The following is a 19169-nucleotide window of genomic DNA, read 5'->3' on the forward strand; positions in this document are numbered from 1 at the left end:
ATGATTTTAGGTTTTGATTTTGTTTTTAATAATGAGGCATATAATTAATAGGTGTGTAATTCTAACAGAATAAGAGCTTACGAAAAGGGAATCTCCTAAACTTAGTTATGGTGTATATTACTCAGGCTTCTATCCTTTGCTACTTCTTCCTCTCTCTTGCTCTATTTTCTCCAGCTGCAGAAAGTCTCTGTTTCTAGTTTGAACATGCCAAACTCATTCCTTCTGATAAGAAATCTCTGATATAAGATGCTTTGGTTTGATCTTTCTATTCCATTGAGGTCTCAGCTAAATGTGTCAAATGTAACTGCCTCCAGTGAGAGGCCCACTTTTAATAATACACTGTAACAGGGGTGCCTGGGTGGCTCAGTTGGTTAAGTGTCTGACTTCAGCTCAGGTCATGATCTCACAGTTGTGAGTTTAAGCCCTGCATTGGGCTCTGTGCTGACAGCTCAGCGCCTGGAACCTGCTTCTGATTCTGTGTCTCCCTCTCTCTTTGTCCCTCCCTCTCTCACACTCTGTATCTCTCTCTCAGAAATAAAAAATTAAAAAAATAATAATAATAATATATTGTAACATAATTCCCAACACCCACTGTATTTCATTTGTGTGTATCTTGAAATTATGAAATTATATTTATTAAATAATAAGTCATTTATTTTATGACCCTGTCCACTACCATATCTTTTCAGTAGAATGAGAATTCTATGAGGCATGAATCTTTCCCAGCTTGTTTTGAAATTATAAGAAGGTGCTTGAAGAGTACATAAATATGGTGTCCATTTAATAAATATTGATTAAATGGAATGTATGACACTTGAAATCATGTGGCTTTGTGTAGGTACATTTACCTTTCTGTAATATGAATGGGGAAGATTATAATTGTTATGTGTACATGAAGTGCTTTGTAATTAAAACAGTTAAGATAGTAAAAGCATCCTTTACTGTTGTAAAGGAATATAATTATTGTGCTATTTATTTCTCTTGCAATGTATAGTTTTATTACTAAAGTCAGGAAACCTGTGAAAGTTGACTTAATATACTCTAGAATTGAGTAATTATGTATTCTGCTTTTAAGAACATATAATTACTGCTCTTTTTAAGGAGGCATATAGTTTGTAGAAATCAGCATCTAACCAAAGTATTCAAGCAAAAAACTCAGAATACAGAAAGGCTACAGCTATGTATGTAATTGATTCATTGAACATGAAATTTTGTTTTCTCTAATTACTGTTTTATGTAAAAATTTTCCCCTGTGGATAGTAAGTATATTTGCAACAGATCTCATAGTTTTTGGTTGCTGAGAGTTGCTAAAAAAAATCCCAGTTCACCTTGTCACAATGGTGCAGTGACATGGTTTTCTCATGTGATTCTGTCCCGTATGGATGGTCTATGCCAACATGGTGGTCTCTGTTTTATTGTTTATGTGTTTAAAAATGACTAGAATCTTAGATGTGGATAGCCTATATGATGAATTTGTGGATGAAGGGAACTTGTTTGATAATAGGTGATCTATGAAAATAAGCCTTTAAAAAAGAAGTAGTTTAAGAAAAACTAATGCCCATTTTTAAAGATCTAGATGCTATTACATGTATAAAAACTTGGTATTGGTAGTCAGTAAAATGAGTAAAATCATAAAGATTGTATGCTCAGTCATTTTTCTTGAAAACATACTAGTTTGATGTCATCAAATTGGACTAATACTTCTGATCAGTTTAATGAAGCTTGATAAAAGCAGAGGTGTATTTAAAGTGAACTTAGTATTTGACTATATGCATATTACCAACACATAAAAGAAAAATGCCTAAAGGTTGCAGGGAAATATACTTTCAGAGTAGTAGTATTGGAAGAGGAAACAGAAATAGCGAAAACAGATAAAGGTGACTTTTTTTTTATTTTTAAAGGTGACTTTTTAAAGTCAGTTTCTCACTGATGAGAGAGAAAAATAAAGTCACCTTTAAAAATAAAATATAGCTAATATCTGTTTAATTAGTCTTGTATTTATATTCTCCTTTCAAAAAATCGTATGGGTATGTTTCTTTTTAAAGTGCACAATTGCATTCTCTACAATTTGAATACGTAACAGTTTTTAAAGTGTTATTTTTTTAAGTTGTTTATCAAAAAACAAAGAAATATAAACGTTGCTATTTTTAAAATATTCCTTACTAGTAATTACTACTGATTGCCACTGTTCACTTGTTTTAGCAGTTTTTTGTTTAAGTAATAGAATTCATGATAAAATAGAGAATAATATATAATTTCAAAAGAACATTTTCATACTTCACGTTAATGTGCTGCATCCACATGACTCCTGAAACAGAATGCTACGGGCACCAGTGACAGTCACTTGTTTGTTTGTTTTGCCTTTGTAGCTTTTCATTCAAAGTGTCCAAATGCAGAATGTTTAAATTTTATATAAGGAAGAGTACTCTTGTTCCCAATAAGTCTCTTAAGGTCAGAAATGCTCCAAACATATGCTAGGAAACCTTAACAAAGTAAACATACAATGTGGAAACTAACACCATTTGTGACAGAGAACCATTTCTCAGAAGCTCATCAAATTCTTCAGGTTCACCTTTTTTATTATTTAATTCAGGTAAACTATAGTAGTTTTAAATTAAATATAGCATGTATAATGTCTCCATTTTAAAGAGTTTGTGTGTATAGACTATTCTATCACTATGCCTTTTACATGTGAAGTAAGGAATATCTGAAACACTGTCTGCCATGTATTAACACTAATTATTTTGGGGTGAAGGAGTTTGAAGTAGATTCCTTCTCCTTCTCCACACTACTTGAATTGTAATAATAAGCATGGATATTTATGAGAAGAGCCATAAAAATCATTGATATTACCCAAAAAGGTTAGAAAATATTGCACTCATAAATGTTGAGCTTGTGCCAGTTGGTAGAACTGATACTGGTAGTAATGCCAAAGTAAATTAAAATATTTTTTATCTTTGATTTAGCAATCCCACTTCAGTAACTCTAGCTTGCAGAATTTAAGAACAGTGAATTAAGAAATTTCAAAAATACATTCATAACCACTTATGGTTGGCAAAAGCAAAGTATTAGAAAACTTAATTTCATTTAATCGAAGAGTGAGTGTATTAAATATGGTAATTCTTTATTCTGGGATACTTACTCTGCAATCATTAAAAATAATGAGGTACATCTCTGTGTTCTAATTTAGAAGACTGTGGTAGACTGTAAAGAGAAAAAAAATAGACTAAGTTTAAAATGTGCTAGGAATTGTTGTAGCAATTTACATGTATGGACTTAGGTACTTAGAGCATCTCCTGATAAGGTCAATCTACTTTTTATCCCCAGTGTACATATGAGCATACTGAATCACTGAGAATATAACTTCCCCCTTTGACAGAGATATCAAGAACAGTCTGGCTCCATTGCTGTTTCTTATAACCTTTTGATGCGACTGACACCTGTAGCATTGGAGCTAATGTTTAGGGCATAGTTCTACTTTTGTGTGAAAGAGAGAGAGAGAGAGAGCTGTGTTTAGAGACACAAAGAGACAGGGACACAGAAGTCAAGATCAAAGTCTATTTCTATCTACGAAAAAAAGCATGCAACATTTGACTCAAATCACCCACATAGTATTATCTCAAGAGAAGGAAAATTCTACATGTCTATATATGATAATTTTTAGGAGGGGGGAGGTTGGACTTTTGTGAAACTCTAAGTGAAAATAAATCATTAAATAAAGATGAAAATGTTTTCATGGGTTGTAATATCCACCTGAGGTGAAAATTGCTCAAATCCATAGCACAGCAGCTTCTCACTGGTTGATAGGTAAGAAGAGACTGTATCGAAGTTGGCAAGTAGTGCCTCGCTTAATCCTTCAAGTATGTTGAGTAAGCAAAAATGTGCATTTTTTTTTTTTTTTTAGATTTTTCTCATGATATCTGAATATTAACTCTGGGCATTTTCTCATTTAGATAAGACACCAGTGCACAACATTGAACTATCTTCTACCTTCACTCAATCTTGAAAGAATTACAGAGGAAAGATTTTAATGTATTTTCTACCAGAAAATGAGACCATGTATTTCCTAAAATATTTCTATAAATTTAGAAAATATTTTATTGTGATGTGTTTTCTAAGTGGTATAAAGGTCTTTGGAGTTATGACCTATAATCTACCCCAAACCATCCAAAACCACAAAAGCAGCATAATATCTTGACTCTTGGCATAGACTTTGGTAACAAACAGGCTTTGGAGACAGTCCTGGGTCTGTTCTCATTAGCCATGAGATTTTGGGCAATTTGCATAACCTTTTTAAGCCTAATAGACATAATCATACCACCAGTCTCATTAGTTTGTTGTGAATATAATTGAGATTGTTAAAGTTCTAAGTAGAGTCAGTTCCTAGTACACAGTAAGAGGCAACAGCTACCTTTATTGATGATTTTATTTGTAAAAAGATAGTTATGCACAAATCATATATATATGAGCATGCACACACACACATACACACATGATTAAGAGAGTAAGATAAGAGAGAAAGCAGTATAGCATGTGTCAATCTAAATAAAAAGGTAAACTGAGGCAACCTCAAATTACCAGAAATTTAATTCATTGAGGAAATTCGGGAATAGCAGAATTGCAATTTGGGACATGCAAACTGTAGCAAGCTACAGACAAGTCCTTAAAGGATTTGTGGTGAGCTGTATTTATGGTCAAAGAGTGCAAAGTGGGAGGTTGGGGGACGGAGTCCAACTATAGTCCAAGTAGTAAGTTCATGGGCTTGAGGATGGGGAGAGATTCTTGATGGATGTTCCTAGGTCAGGAAATAAGTTTTGGTCTCCTCTAAGTCAGGCATTTATAGGACATCAGTCTCCCAGTTCTTAAAAGTTTTGTTTTCCTGACAGTGGATGCATGAGATTGAAATTCTTTCACACACATTAAATTATTGATTCATTCAGTAGCCCGCTGCTAGCTACCAGAGGAGCTTCCAATTTTATGTGACACAGACCAATACAAAAACATGTACAAGGCACTATGAAAAGTGCCATAATAGAGTCATAGACATGTTTAGAGCAGAACCAAAGAAAGAACTTGAACTAAACAGAGTGATTAGGAAAGATCTCTTCGGAGCTGCTGGTTGACTAAGCCTCTGTGGACAAGTAGAACTCTAAAGTAGAAGGTATTTTACACAAAGAGAACAAAATGCATAAAGAGAAAGCATGAATGCCTGGGGAGTGGGGCATAATTTGTTTTTGCTAATAAGTAGGAATGCCAGTGGGAGAAATGCAAGATTAAGTCAGAAAAATAGACTTAAGTCAGAAGATAGGACATTATGCAATGTTGAATTTTCATTGTATCTATTAGATGATGGGGAGTAATTTGGCAAAAACAAAATATTTGTAGTGTTTCAACAAAAACTAATTAGGTATGTATTTTGGAATGTTCACTCAAAAATGGGTTGCAGAGGTCTACTGGGAACCAAAAACTCTATTGCGGGCATAGGGGGAAGTGGATTCAGAGGTGAAAGGGATTCAGCTTCTAGTTTGTTTATACATTCGCAAGTTGCATGACTCAATCAAGTTTTTTTACTTCTCTGTTGTTTAGTTACATGAAATTAAGGAATGATATTCAATAATTTATACAGTATTGTCAAGCATTAATGTTCTTTACATGTTATTATAAAACATGAAATTATCTTCTCTAATGGCAGATTCTAACTTCAAGTAGCAATTTCTTGGTAAATAGAAAGAGAGGAGGAAGAGAGGAACTCCACCCACAGAACATTATCCAACTCTCCAGACACCAGCTATGTCCAACAATTCAATTCAATTCAGACACTGTCTACCAGGAGACAGCTGCAGATGCCACAGATTTAAATGTTCAGTCCTATAAGACTGTCTTGTCCCCTCTATTTCAGATGCCAATCAAAAATCCAGATTATCATCTATGCTTTTGGTTCACCTGCTACAGATTCGAGGTTCTGATGACATCTTCCTTGGGTTTGTTTAACTTGCTAGAGCAGCTTCTCTGGTTTGCTAGAACTCAGAGAAATATCTTAATTATTAGATGGGGAGTTTATTATAAGAGAATATGACTCAGGAAGGGATAGGTGGAAGAGATGCATAGAGCAACATACGGGGAAAGAGCAAGGAGCTTCCATGCCTTCTCCACATATGCACTCACCCAGTACCTCTGGGTTCACCAACCCAGAGCTCTGTGAACCATGCATTTGGGGTTTTTATGGAGGCTTCATTAGTCGTAATTAACTATTGGCAAATTATTCAACCTATAGCTTCTCTCTCCTCCCTGAATGTTCCACAGATGGATGCTGAAAGTTCCAGTGCCCTAATCATATGGTGTTCCTTTGATAACCAGCCTCCATCCTTAGGTCATATGAGGGCTTTCCAAGAATCAATCATTAAGATAACAAAAGACACCTGTATTGCCCTAAACACTGGAAATCCCAGGGGTTTCCAGAGCTCAGTGCCTAGAACTGAGTCTAGGACCAAATCCATATGTAGCAGAAGTAATGCCATTTTGAAGGCCCCTCTCTTCTGCCTTGAATTGTTTGAAAGTAAGGTAATTTATACATAAGAAACCCTGACCTACAATACAAACCAACTCTGTTAACTTTCCTGCACATAACTCTCAAATATAAAGCTTAAACTGTAACCAAGATAATATTGCTAAAGCTCTATTGGGAACTAAAAGAATGCAACTGACACCAACTCGAAAGGACATGACAATCACATGACCACAACCACAGATTGGATCAAGACAGATTGCCACAACTAGAGTCTACAAGTTCCTCTGAAGAGTTATAATTACCTTTTGACTTCATCTGCTTAACCTCTGAGATTTATTTCTCCTTTCTTTGCCTTTTAAAATCCCCTGCCTGCTTCAAGGAAGTAAAATGATTGTTTGAGACATTAGTCTGCCATTTTCTCAAGTAGCTGGCTCTCTGGAATAAAGTTGTATTTGTTGTTTCAACAACTGGTCCCTCAATTTACTGGACTGTCCTGTGAGAAGCAGATTGAACTTGGGTTTGGTAACACATATTTCTGTTATAAATCACAGTGTCATACAGGGTTAGTCTTGTTACCTTTATATCAAGTTTTAAGGTTAAAAAGCAATAAATTCACTTTTGTGAATTAAAAAGAAAATCCACGTGACAAAAATCAGCTAACTTTAAAAAGAATCAGTGAACCCAGCTCTAGTTGATATAACTAGAGACATTCAAAGAAATATTAAAGAACAAAAATTCAGCTGAGTAAATTTAAAGATCTAATTGGCTTTATTCAATAATTCATGAATCAGACAGCATCTCACCTAACAAATGGATGCTCCTAGGAATTACACAAAGTAGAAGGCTTTTATAGGCAGAAAGAGATTGGGAGTAGGAAGTTATTAGCAAAAGAAAAGAAAGGATTATTTCAGGAAAGGTCACCTTCCCTTAGGGAGAAGGGCTGGGGTTTTATCAAGAAATTCCAGACTGATTGGTTAAAAATTCCACTCTGGGAAAGGCTGAAACTTCAATTAGGTTAGGTATTTAGTTTTGGTAAGGCTTAACATAAGTGACTATTGTGGGCCTGTTGTTTCTTTTTAACAGAAGAAATTCAGAATAATCAGACTAAAAGTGTCATCAGTAAGGTTCATATATTTCCAAATGTGTTTTCAAAAGTGGAAGACAGAGATGCTTCTTTTTATTTACATTGAGTTGTAAAATATTAAGTATAAGTGAATATGTTGCTACTGAATTTTCATTTATCATCACAGATCTCATTTTATCTTTCCTTTAAAATGTTTAAAATCAAGTATAAAAGTCAACTAATATTTTTGCCTAGTAGCTTTTTATCAAGTACTGAAATAGTGTACTATTAAGTATATATTTAGAGAACTATAATCTGTTTAAATTCTCACCACTTTTTGTTTAATTTATAGGAACCCATGTTCTTTTGTCCCATATCAGAAAATACCAGGTTTTTAAAAATAATTTAATTGTGAAACAATATTTGACATCAACGTCAAATTGATGTTTGAATTTTACTCTGTCAAGAAACGTAGGCAAAACCACAAAGAGCTTTCTCATTTCATTTCTAAATGTATGCAGTTAATGTCAAATGGCTGGTACAGAGAAGGACATCCTGATTTTGGAGTCAAACTTTGTTTGGGGATCTCTGTCTTGTTCCCTCTTAACCAGTGACCAATATCATGGCAGTAATTTTGGGGATCCCAAATTTTTCTCTGAGTAAAAGAGGCAGTGAACTGACTGCCTTTACCATTATACGTGGTTTGTTGTAAGGATCAACTAATATAATATGCATAAGAGAGCTTTAGAATTTATAAATCACTCCTGAAATACATGCAATTATTTTTATTATGAATTATACAATTCTGAATAACCTACTGATTGTTTTGTATCACGTTGTATTATTAATATCGAGGGAGAATCAATATGGTAAACATCAAATAAGTATTTTGAAAAGGTAGGAAGTGTGTGAAAGGATATCAGTCTAAAATGGAACCAGTGGATATAAAATGCACGATCTCATGCATGTACCCACAAAAGCACAGAGCTTAAGAACTGAGAGACTGATTTCCTGTAAATGCCTGATTTACAGAAGACTGAAACTTATCTTCTGATCAGTAAATATCTGCAAGAATCTCTCCTTCTCCTCAAGCCAATGAACTGACTGCTTGCAATCTGGCTAGACCCCTCCCTCCCCCTTTTTGCACTTCTTGCTCAAAAATACAGTCTTCCCCAAACTCAAAGGACTCACCTGTAACTTGCTACAGTTTGTGTGTCCCAAATTGCAATTCACCTGCTATGCACAAGTAAACTCAGTTTCTGGTAATTTGTGCTTGCCTCAGTTTACCTTCTTTATTTAGATTAACACATGCAAATATTAATCACTTCTTGAATAAAAATATATGTTTAATCATTAACTGTGATTTGAGAAATGCATCATTATAAAAAGAAAACTGATTGCTATTCCTCTGATGTCTTTTTGAATGATTATCTAATGATGAAAAAACTGATATTAAACTATGGGTTAAATGAATAGAGTGTTAAGAATGCTATATTTGTGGGGCAACTGGGTGGCTCAGTCAGTTAAGCATCTGACTCTTGGGTTTGCTCAGGTCATGATCTCATTGTTCGTGGATTCAAGTGCCACATCGGTTCTGCGCTGACAGCATGGAGCCTGCTTGTTATCCTTTCTCTCTCTCTGTCTCTGTCTCTGTCTCTCTCTCCTTCTCCCCCACCCCCACCCCATCCCCCCCCCCACTCCCAGTCTCTCTCTCTCAAAATAAATAAATAAACTTTAAGAAAAAAAATGCTATATTTGTGATCAGCATTGTTATGCAGAGTTTGACTTGCTATTTTGTATTACATATTGATGATCAAAGAATTGTTAACAGAAGTGAAATGACTAACTGTAAGCAATTGTAATTTAGCCAGTTACATATATTGGTCAATTTATGCTGGATCTAGCAATAAAGCAGAACCTATTATTTTAAATGACTAATACAGGGCATAGGCAATTTTGGCACTCGATAATGGGGATTCAGTAAAATAAACTTGCCATTTGTATAGAGATAGATGGAGCAGCATGGAGTTTATATTTTAATTACTTCAATATCTTACTGACATTAAAATGTTCCTGTTGGCAAAGGATGGGGTTTTACGATGCACTTGTAGAAAGTAACATACCAGTTGCAGAGCCAGTATTTGGACTGAATGCAGTTTACGCCAATCAATGCTATGGTACTTTTCAGTGAAGAAATAAAATTATTCTTGTTTAATCACTTTCCCATCCGATACATAATCTGCTGGACTCTTGCCAGAATTGAATTGTATTTCTTCATAAAGTGGATATTGCCTTAGAGATATACTATTTGAATAGAAAGAGTGAGATTGGACAACACACAGTTCTGTGGAAAAAGTTTGCTGACTACACAGGATTGACAAAGCGCCTCTTTCACATTTTCACCACACACCTCCTGCTTACACCCTCTGACCACTCCTTATAGTATATTTTTCTTAAACATCTAATTCTTTCATTGTTTAATTGTGAAATGATTTGACAATGATGTCCGACTTGTAATTTGCCATGTATCTTCTGAAATTATCAATGAAATTTTATTATATCAAATTTTAGCATAGAAAGTTCTGTGTAATATTAAAAATTGATACTGTGTATCATGAATTTACTATAAATTTGATGATAAAATCAAGGAGAAAAAAACAAATACCTAATTTTAAAACAGGTAGTAAAACAAAAAGCTACTAAAACACCATTTTTATCCATCAGGTTAAGAAAACTCAAAAATACTGTCATATATTTGGAATCATACAGTATGTAGTGTTTTGAGTTTACATCTTTAATTTATATACATGTATATATATTTTTTTCTAAATAGTATTTCATTGTATGATACTGTGATGCCTCACAGTTTATTTATTACCATTTGTTGGGCATTGTGCTGTTTCCAGACTTTGGCAATTATGGAAAAGACTAATATAAACAACCATTCACGTACTGAGTTTTCTGTGGATTTGAGTTCTTATATCTTTTTTTGTTTTTCTTTTTGTTAATTTTTTTTAAATTTATTTTTGAGAGAGAGAGACAGAGACAGAGCATGAACAGGAGAGGGGCAGAGAGAGAGGGAGATACAGAATCCGAAGCAGGCTCCAAGCTCCCAGCTGTTGGCACGGAGCCCAACACAGGGCTCAAACTCATGATATCAAGACCTTAGCCCAAGTGGGACGCTTAACCAACTGAGCCACCCAGGCACCCTGTGAGTCTTTATATCTGGTGAGGAAACATATGAATGGGAGCCTGGGTTATGTCTTAAGTGAATGTTTAATTCTTTAAGAACTGCCAAACTGTTTTCCAAAATAGGTGTTCCATTTTGTGTTTTTATTTTCAATAATGAGTAGGAGAGCTACAGCTGAGGTGTATCCTTGGCAGTACTAAAGATTGTCACATTTTGTTGTTATATTTTGTTGTAGCCATTCTGATGGATTTATAGTAGCATATCATTTTTTTTAATTCTATTTCTCCAAAGACTAAATATTATGTGTAGCTTTTTATGTGCTTATTTTCCCTCAGTACCTGTTTAGTAGTGAAGTGTCTTTTCAAATATTTTGGCCTTTTATTTTTTGGTTGTTTTTGCTACTATTAAGTTGTGAGTATTCCTTTATACACTGGTTAGTGTATTCTTGCTTAGATATGGGTTTTTCATTTCTTCCAGTCTGTGTGTCTGGTCTTCTCATTTTCTTTTTATTGTCTTTCAAAGAAGAGGACATTATAATTTTTATAAACTCCAATTTATTTATTTATTGTTTAGTTATTCATGTTTTTTAAATCCTGTGTAAAAAATCTTGGCCTAAAGTAAAGTCAGAAAGATTTTAACTGTGTTTTCTTCTAGAAGTGTTATAGGTTGGATTTTATATTTAAATCTATAGTTCATTTGAATTAATACTTATATGTGGTATAAAGTAGGAGTCAAAGTTTCTTCTTTTTCTTTTTCTTTCTTTCTTTTTTTTTTTTTTTTTTTGCATATAGATATCCATTTGTCCTGGCAACAATTAAGCAACAATTATCTTTTATTAATAAAATTATCTTGGCAAGTTAATAAAAATTACACTTCTTTTTTTTTTTTTTAAATAATATTTATTTATTTATTTATTTTGAGAGGAGAGAGAGAGCAAGCAGGGGAGGGGGCAGAGAGAAAGGGAACAGAATCCCAAGCAGACTCCATGCTGTCAGCACAGACCTGTGCAGGGCTCGAACCCGTGAACTGTGAGATCATGACCTGAGCAGAAATCAAGAGTCAGATGTTTAACCAACTGAGCCACTCAGGCACCGCACAGAAGTTCCATTTCTAATACATACATACATGTATATGTACATGTATATACATATATTTACATATATATAATATATATATCACTCTTAGAAATTTGGTCTCAACAGAAGATATGATTTTGCTGTTTTTCTATAATTTTGCCTAGTTTAGGGTGGAGTGATACTCTTTCCAGCTTTCTGCACGCTAGGTCTTAATATTTCCAACTCTTGGGACACCTGGGTGGCTCAGTCAGTTAAGTATACAACTCCTGATTTCAGCTCAGGTCATGATCTCCCAGTTCATGGGTTCAAGCCCCACATAGGTCTTTATGCTGACAGTGTGGAGTCTGCTTGGGACTCTCTCTGCCTCTGCCCTTCCCCTGTGTGTGTGCCGGTGCTCACATGCTCTCTCTCTCTCTGTCTTCCTCAAAAATAAATAAACATTAAGAAATATTTATTCCCAATTCTTTCAAGAATGAAAGAATTTATTTGTGCTTGCAGCTTATCAATTTGCTCTTCTGTGTGCAATCTAGTTATTTTACTTAATTTTACTTAAAATTATTTTGTTAATTTTTTTTAAACATTAAACATTAAAGTTTGTTTTTGAGACAGAGAGAGACAGAGCATGAACGGGGGAGGGTCAGAGAGAGAGGGAGACACAGAATCTAAAGCAGGCCCCAGGCTCTAAGCTATCAGCATAGAGCCTGACACGGGGCTCAAACTCACAGACTGTGAGATCATGACCTGACCAGGAGTCAGAAGCTCAACCGACTGAGCTACCCAGGCGCCCCTAAAAATAAGAATTAAAAATAAGAGGCCCCAAGAATTTTTAGGGGTGCCTGGGTAGCTCAGTTGGTTAAGTGTCTGGCTCTTGAATTTGGCTCAGGTCATGATCTCCTGGTTTGTGAGTTCAAACAGTGTATGGGGCTCTGTGCTGACTGCAGGGAGCCTGCTTGGAATTGTCTTCGACCTCTCTCTCTCCCCCTCCCCCGATTCAATAAATAAAGTGTTTTTTTTTTTTAATTTTTACTTTTATTTTAAGGACAGTGGCTTCTTTTTTGTAATATTGATGCACTAGCATTCCTTTTCTTTTTTTTTTTTTTTCAACGTTTATTTATTTTTGGGACAGAGAGAGACAGAGCATGAACGGGGGAGGGGCAGAGAGAGAGGGAGACACAGAATCAGAAACAGGCTCCAGGCTCCGAGCCATCAGCCCAGAGCCCGACGCGGGGCTCGAACTCACGGACCGCGAGATCGTGACCTGGCTGAAGTCGGACGCTTAACCGACTGCGCCACCCAGGCGCCCCAGCATTCCTTTTCTTTTTATGTATGTTTAAAGTTTTGTTTTACTAATGTTGGTTCTTGGTTTATGCTATTTCATGTAGATGTTACTACTTAAATATCTGGTGATTTCTTTTTTTAAATTAACTCTGTTTTGGAGTGAAGATATCCTTCATAAGCATGTAACCTGTGAGGGGAAGAATCAGAAATCTATGCTTGTGGTATAGCCCTTGATATTCTAAACATGGTCTACAAACAAGCATTAGCATCATCTTAAGAGACTTATAGAAATGCAGAATCTCAAGCTCTATTCCAGACCTAGCACATTAGAATGTGCATTTTAACAAATTCATAGGTGATACATATACACATTACAGGCAAAAGGCCCTACTTTGTGCCATTTTCAGTAACAGTGGAAATGAGAAGAGATGTGAAATTTACAAACTTTTCTAGTTTTGCCTCCTGATCTTGTCTTTTTCATTGATTCAGACACTTCTGCAGTGATTCTAGTTTAAGGTCACTGAATTTCACACCTCTAGGAAGTGCTATTTGTATTGTAATCTTGGAGTACTATTTCAAAGAGTGTATGTAGAAAGATGCCTTAAGAAGTGAGATGAGGTGGCACTGAGCTATTCTACTGCATTGCCTTTGCCATAATTACTGACGACTGACCATAATGAATGTTACTGCTGTGATAACCTGACTAATCTGATTATTTCCTCCATGGCATTTTGTTCCTATATTCTCCCAGCTCCACTTGCGGCTTACCTTTGGAGTTTGCCACCCACATTTCAGGTGTGCTTTTTTGGACATCTTGCATTATAATCTTTCCTCTTGAGCATACTATTCTCCTATTTCATTCTTAATTTCGCAAGTCCTCTAAGAATGTTTCTTCTTTTACAAAATCAGTATGGATTGTGTTGTATGTATTTAATGCATATTAAATATATTTTCTTACTTTGGTTTAAGGGAGTTACAGGGTAGTGTGTCCACTTTCAATAATTTTGAAATCAAATGCAAAGCTGCACCTTTCCTTAAAACTTCTCAAACGGGTCATGCTGAATGATTTCTTAATTTTGTTACAGAACAGGAGAAGCATTTTCTCTATTTTTCATTTTCACGTTGACTGTTTTATACCTGTCGAGTAATTTTTTCCCGTCCTTCTTGCTCCATTTCTTGCTTTTTCTTTTTTTTCTTCTCCTCTTTCCTCTTCTTTTTATTTTATTTTGTATTTATTTTATTTTTTAGTATTTATGGATGAATCAAGCAATGCTGGTTTCTGCGTAATTATTGTTAATGCGGTCCAGGTATTTGCTTCTAGACTTAGCTCCTTTATCACTTCGTAAGAAACTAGATTTGTGGCAATTATTTAACTGTCCCAGAGCTGAGAAAGCACTTTGATCTCTTCTGTTTCCATCATGGGTCACTACTAGATGTGTAGAACACATTTTTCTACCTTTATACATTTGTGATTTGTGGCTTGGCTCTTATTTTAATGAAAATTGATCTTTTTTATTTTTTCTTCATTTGATAATTTTCTATATTTTCAATGGGTTACAAAAGAGGGGAGGGTGTAAAACTGCCTTTTTCTGCCATCTTTAAAGACAAAATACATTTTGAATAATCACATAAATGAATATATGAACTGAAATAGAACAATCATCTTTATAGTGAAAATGGCCAGTAGGGTAAAGAAGCCAATGTCTTTTTTGTGGGTTCATTCTGAAATGCTTTAACTGCTTAACATTAAATTTTTTAAAATATATTTTTAATTCCTAGAAAGACGATAATTCAATTGTTTTAACATGCATAATACTTAAAATATGTGTAAAATTCAACTTGCCATAGTAACTATAAATTTATTATTGAAAGCACCAATGTTTATTTGTACTGTTGAAACAATAACCATTTAGAATACTCATCACATTTGAAAAGATGTGAGTATAAAGGGTATAGAAAATGAAGTTTTCTTCTTCCAAGTAATACCATAATAGAATGGCGGGGGGGGGGGGGGAGGAAATGTTTTTATTTTTAGGAAGTGAGCATTCAAGATCTGAAGGTTTCAGTAAGTAACAAGATAAAATACTATCTCTGGGGGGATTCAGGGAAGATGTCAGCGAAGGAGGACGCTGGGCTCACCGAGCATCCCGTTGATCACTTAGATTCCACCCACACCTGCCTAAATAACCCAGAAAACCACCAGAAGACTAGCAGAGCGGAGTCTCCGGAGCCAAGCGCAGAAGAGAGGCCCATGAAAGAGGGTAGGAAGGGCTGAGAGGCGGTGCACGCTACACGGACTGGCTGGAAGGAGCCGGGGTGGAGGGGCCACCCTCGGGCCAAGCAGAGCCCCCGAGTCTGGCTTGCAAAAGCTGAGGGGCCGGATGCAGTGTGTTCCAACAGCAAGAGGGACTTGACATCTGGAAAGTTATAAGCTAAGAGCTCTGCTCGGAGAACGGGAGGGCTGGAGGACAACGGAGGGAGAATTGTTGAGCCCAGGACAACAGAGCTCAGTTTGGCGGGGAACAAAGGCGCTCCCAGTGCCATCTCCCTCTCCCATCCCCCAGCCAAAATCCCAAAGGAAACCAGTTCCTGCCAGGGAACTTGCTTGCACCACATAAACACCCAATGCTGTGCTTCTGCAGATCCATCCTTCTGATGGGTCTGACTCAGTCCCTGTGCCGCAGGGCGCCTCCCGAAGCGGATCTCCAAAGGAAAAGCGAGCTAGGCCGGCCCCTCTGACCCTTGTGCACCCTGCCAATCCACCCCAGCTAATAAGCCAGATCCCCAGCACCACAAGCCTGGCAGTGTGCAAGTAGCCCAGACGGGCCACGCCACCCCACAGTGAATCCCGCCCCTAGGAGAGGGGAAGAGAAGGCACACACCAGTCTGTCTGTGGCCCCAGTGGTGGGCTGGGGGCAGACATCAGGTCTGACTGCGCCCCGCCCACCAACGCAAGTTATTCAAGACAGCACAGGGGAAGTGTCCTGCAGTCCCGCACCACTCCAGGGACTATCCAAAAACAGAAGAATTCCCCTCAGAAAAACATCCAGGAAATAACAACAGCTAACGAACTGATCAAAAATGATTTAAACAATATAACAGAAAATGAATTAAGAATAATAGTCATAAAATTAATCGCTGGGCTTGAAAAGAGTATAAAGGACAGCAGAGAATCTCTTGCTACAGAGATCAGGGGACTAAGGAACAGTCAGGAGGAGCTAAAAAATGCTATCAACGAGTAGCAAAATAAAATGGAGACAACTACGGCTCGGATTGAAGAGGTAGAGGAGAGAATAGGCAAACTAGAAGACAAAATTATGGAAAAAGAAGAAGCTGAGAAAAAGAGAGATAAAAACATCCAGGAGTATGAGGGGAAAATTAGAGAACTAAGTGATGCACTAAAGAGAAATAATGTACGCATAATTGGTATTCCAGAGGAGGAAGAGAGAGGGAAAGGTGCTGAAGGTGTACTTGAAGAAATCATAGCTGAGAACTTCCCTGATCTGGGGAAGGAAAAAGGCATTGAAATCCAAGAGGCACAGAGAACTCCCTTCAGACGTAACTTGAATCGATCTTCTGCATGACATATCATAGTGAAACTGGCAAAATACAAGGATAAAGAGAAAATTCTGAAAGCAGCGAGGGATAAACGTGCTCTAACATATAAAGGGAGACCTATAAGACTCGTGACCGATCTCTCTACTGAAACTTGGCAGGCCAGGAAGGAATGGCAGGAGATCTTCAATGTGATGAACAGAAAAATATGCAGCCGAGAATCCTTTATCCAGCAAGTCTGTCATTTAGACTAGAAGGAGAGATAAAGGTCTTCCCAAACAAACAAAAACTGAAGGAATTTGTCACCACTAAACCAGCCCTACAAGAGATCCTAACGGGGACCCTGTGAGACAAAGTACCAGAGACATCGCTACAAGCATGAAACCTACAGACATCACAATGACTCTAAATCCATATCTTTCTATAATAACACTGAATGTAAACGGACTAAATGCACCAACCAAAAGACATAGGGTATCAGAATGGATAAAAAAACAAGACCCATCTATTTGCTATCTACAAGAGACTCATTTTAGACCTGAGGACACCTTCAGATTGAGAGTGAGGGGCTGGAGAACTATTTATCATCCTTCTGGAAGTCAAAAGAAAGCTGGAGTAGCCATACTTATATCAGACAAACTAGACTTTAAATTAAAGGCTGTAACAAGAGATGAAGAAGGGCATTATATAATAATTACAGGGTCTATCCATCAGGAAGAGCTAACAATAATAAATGTCTATGTGCCGAATACAGGAGCCCCCAAATATATAAAATAATTACAAACATAAGCAACCTTATTGATAAGAATGTGGTAATTGCAGGGGACTTTAACACCCCACTTACAGAAATGGATAGATCATCTAGACACACAGTCAATAAAGAAACAAGGGCCCTGAATGATACCTTGGATCAGATGGACTTGACAGATATATTTAGAACTCTGCATCCCAAAGCAACAGAATATACTTTCTTCTCGAATGCACATGGAACATTCTCCAAGAGAGACCACATACTGGGTCACAAAACAGCCCTTCATAAGTATACAAGAATTGAAATTATACCATGCATACTTTCAGACCACAATGCTATGAAGCTGGAAATCAGCCACAGGAAAAAGTCTGGAAAACCTCCAAAAACATGAAGGTTAAAGAACACCCTACTAAAGAATGAGTGGGTCAACCAGGCAATTAGAGAAGAAATTAAAAAATATATGGAAACAAATGAAAATGAAATACAACAATCCAAACGCGTTGGGATGCAGTGAAGGCAGTCCTGAGAGGAAAATACATTGCAATCCAGGCCTATCTCCATAAACACGAAAAATCCCAAATACAAAATATAACAGCACACCTAAAGGAAATAGAAGCAGAACAGCAAAGACAGCCTAAACCCAGCAGAAGAAGAGAAATAATAAAGATCAGAGCAGAAATAAACAATATAGAATCTAAAAAAACTGTAGAGCAGATCAACGAAACCAAGAGTTGGTTTTTTGAAAAAATAAACAAAATTGACAAACCTCTAGCCAGGCATCTCAAAAAGTAAAGGGAGATGACCCAAATAGATAAAATCATGAATGAAAATGGAATGATTACAACCAATCCCTCAGAGATACAAGCAATTATCAGGGAATACTATGAAAAATTATATGTCAACAAACTGGACAACCTGGAAGAGATGGACAAATTCCTAAACACCCACATGCTTTCAAAACTCAATCAGGAGGAAATAGAAAGCTTGAACAGACCCATAACCAGCAAAGACATTGAACCTGTCATCAAAAATCTCCCAACAAATAAGAGTCCAGGACCAGATGGCTTCCCAGGGGAGTTCTACCAGATGTTTAAAGCAGGGATAATACCTATCCTTCTCAAGCTATTCCAAAAAATAGAAAGGGAAGGAAAACTTCCAGACTCATTTTATGAAGCCAGTACCAGACAGAGACCCAGCAAAAAAAGAGAACTACAGGCCAGTATCCCTGATGAATATGGAGGCAACAATTCTCAATAAGATACTAGCAAATCGAATTCAACAGCATATAAAAAGAATTCTTCACCATGATCAAGTGGGATTCATTCCTGGGATGCAGGGCTGGTTCAACATTCGCAAATCAATCAGTGTGATACATCACGTTAATACAAGAAAAGGTAGGAACCATGTGATCCTGTCGATCGATGCAGAAAAGGCCTTTGACAAAATTCAGCAACCTTTCTTAAAATTTTTTTTCAACGTTTTTATTTATTTTTGGGACAGAGAGAGACAGAGCATGAACAGGTGAGGGGCAGAGAGAGAGGGAGACACAGAATCGGAAACAGGCTCCAGGCTCCGAGCCATCAGCCCAGAGCCTGACGCGGGGCTCGAACTCACAGACCGCAAGATCGTGACCTGGCTGAAGTCGGACGCTTAACCGACTGCACCACCCAGGCGCCCCCAGCAACCTTTCTTAATAAAAACCCTCAAGAAAGTCGGGATAGAAGGAACATACTTAAACATCATAAAAG

This window comes from Prionailurus bengalensis, chromosome D3 (assembly GCF_016509475.1).
Source record: "Prionailurus bengalensis isolate Pbe53 chromosome D3, Fcat_Pben_1.1_paternal_pri, whole genome shotgun sequence".
Taxonomy (NCBI): Eukaryota; Metazoa; Chordata; class Mammalia; order Carnivora; family Felidae; genus Prionailurus; species Prionailurus bengalensis.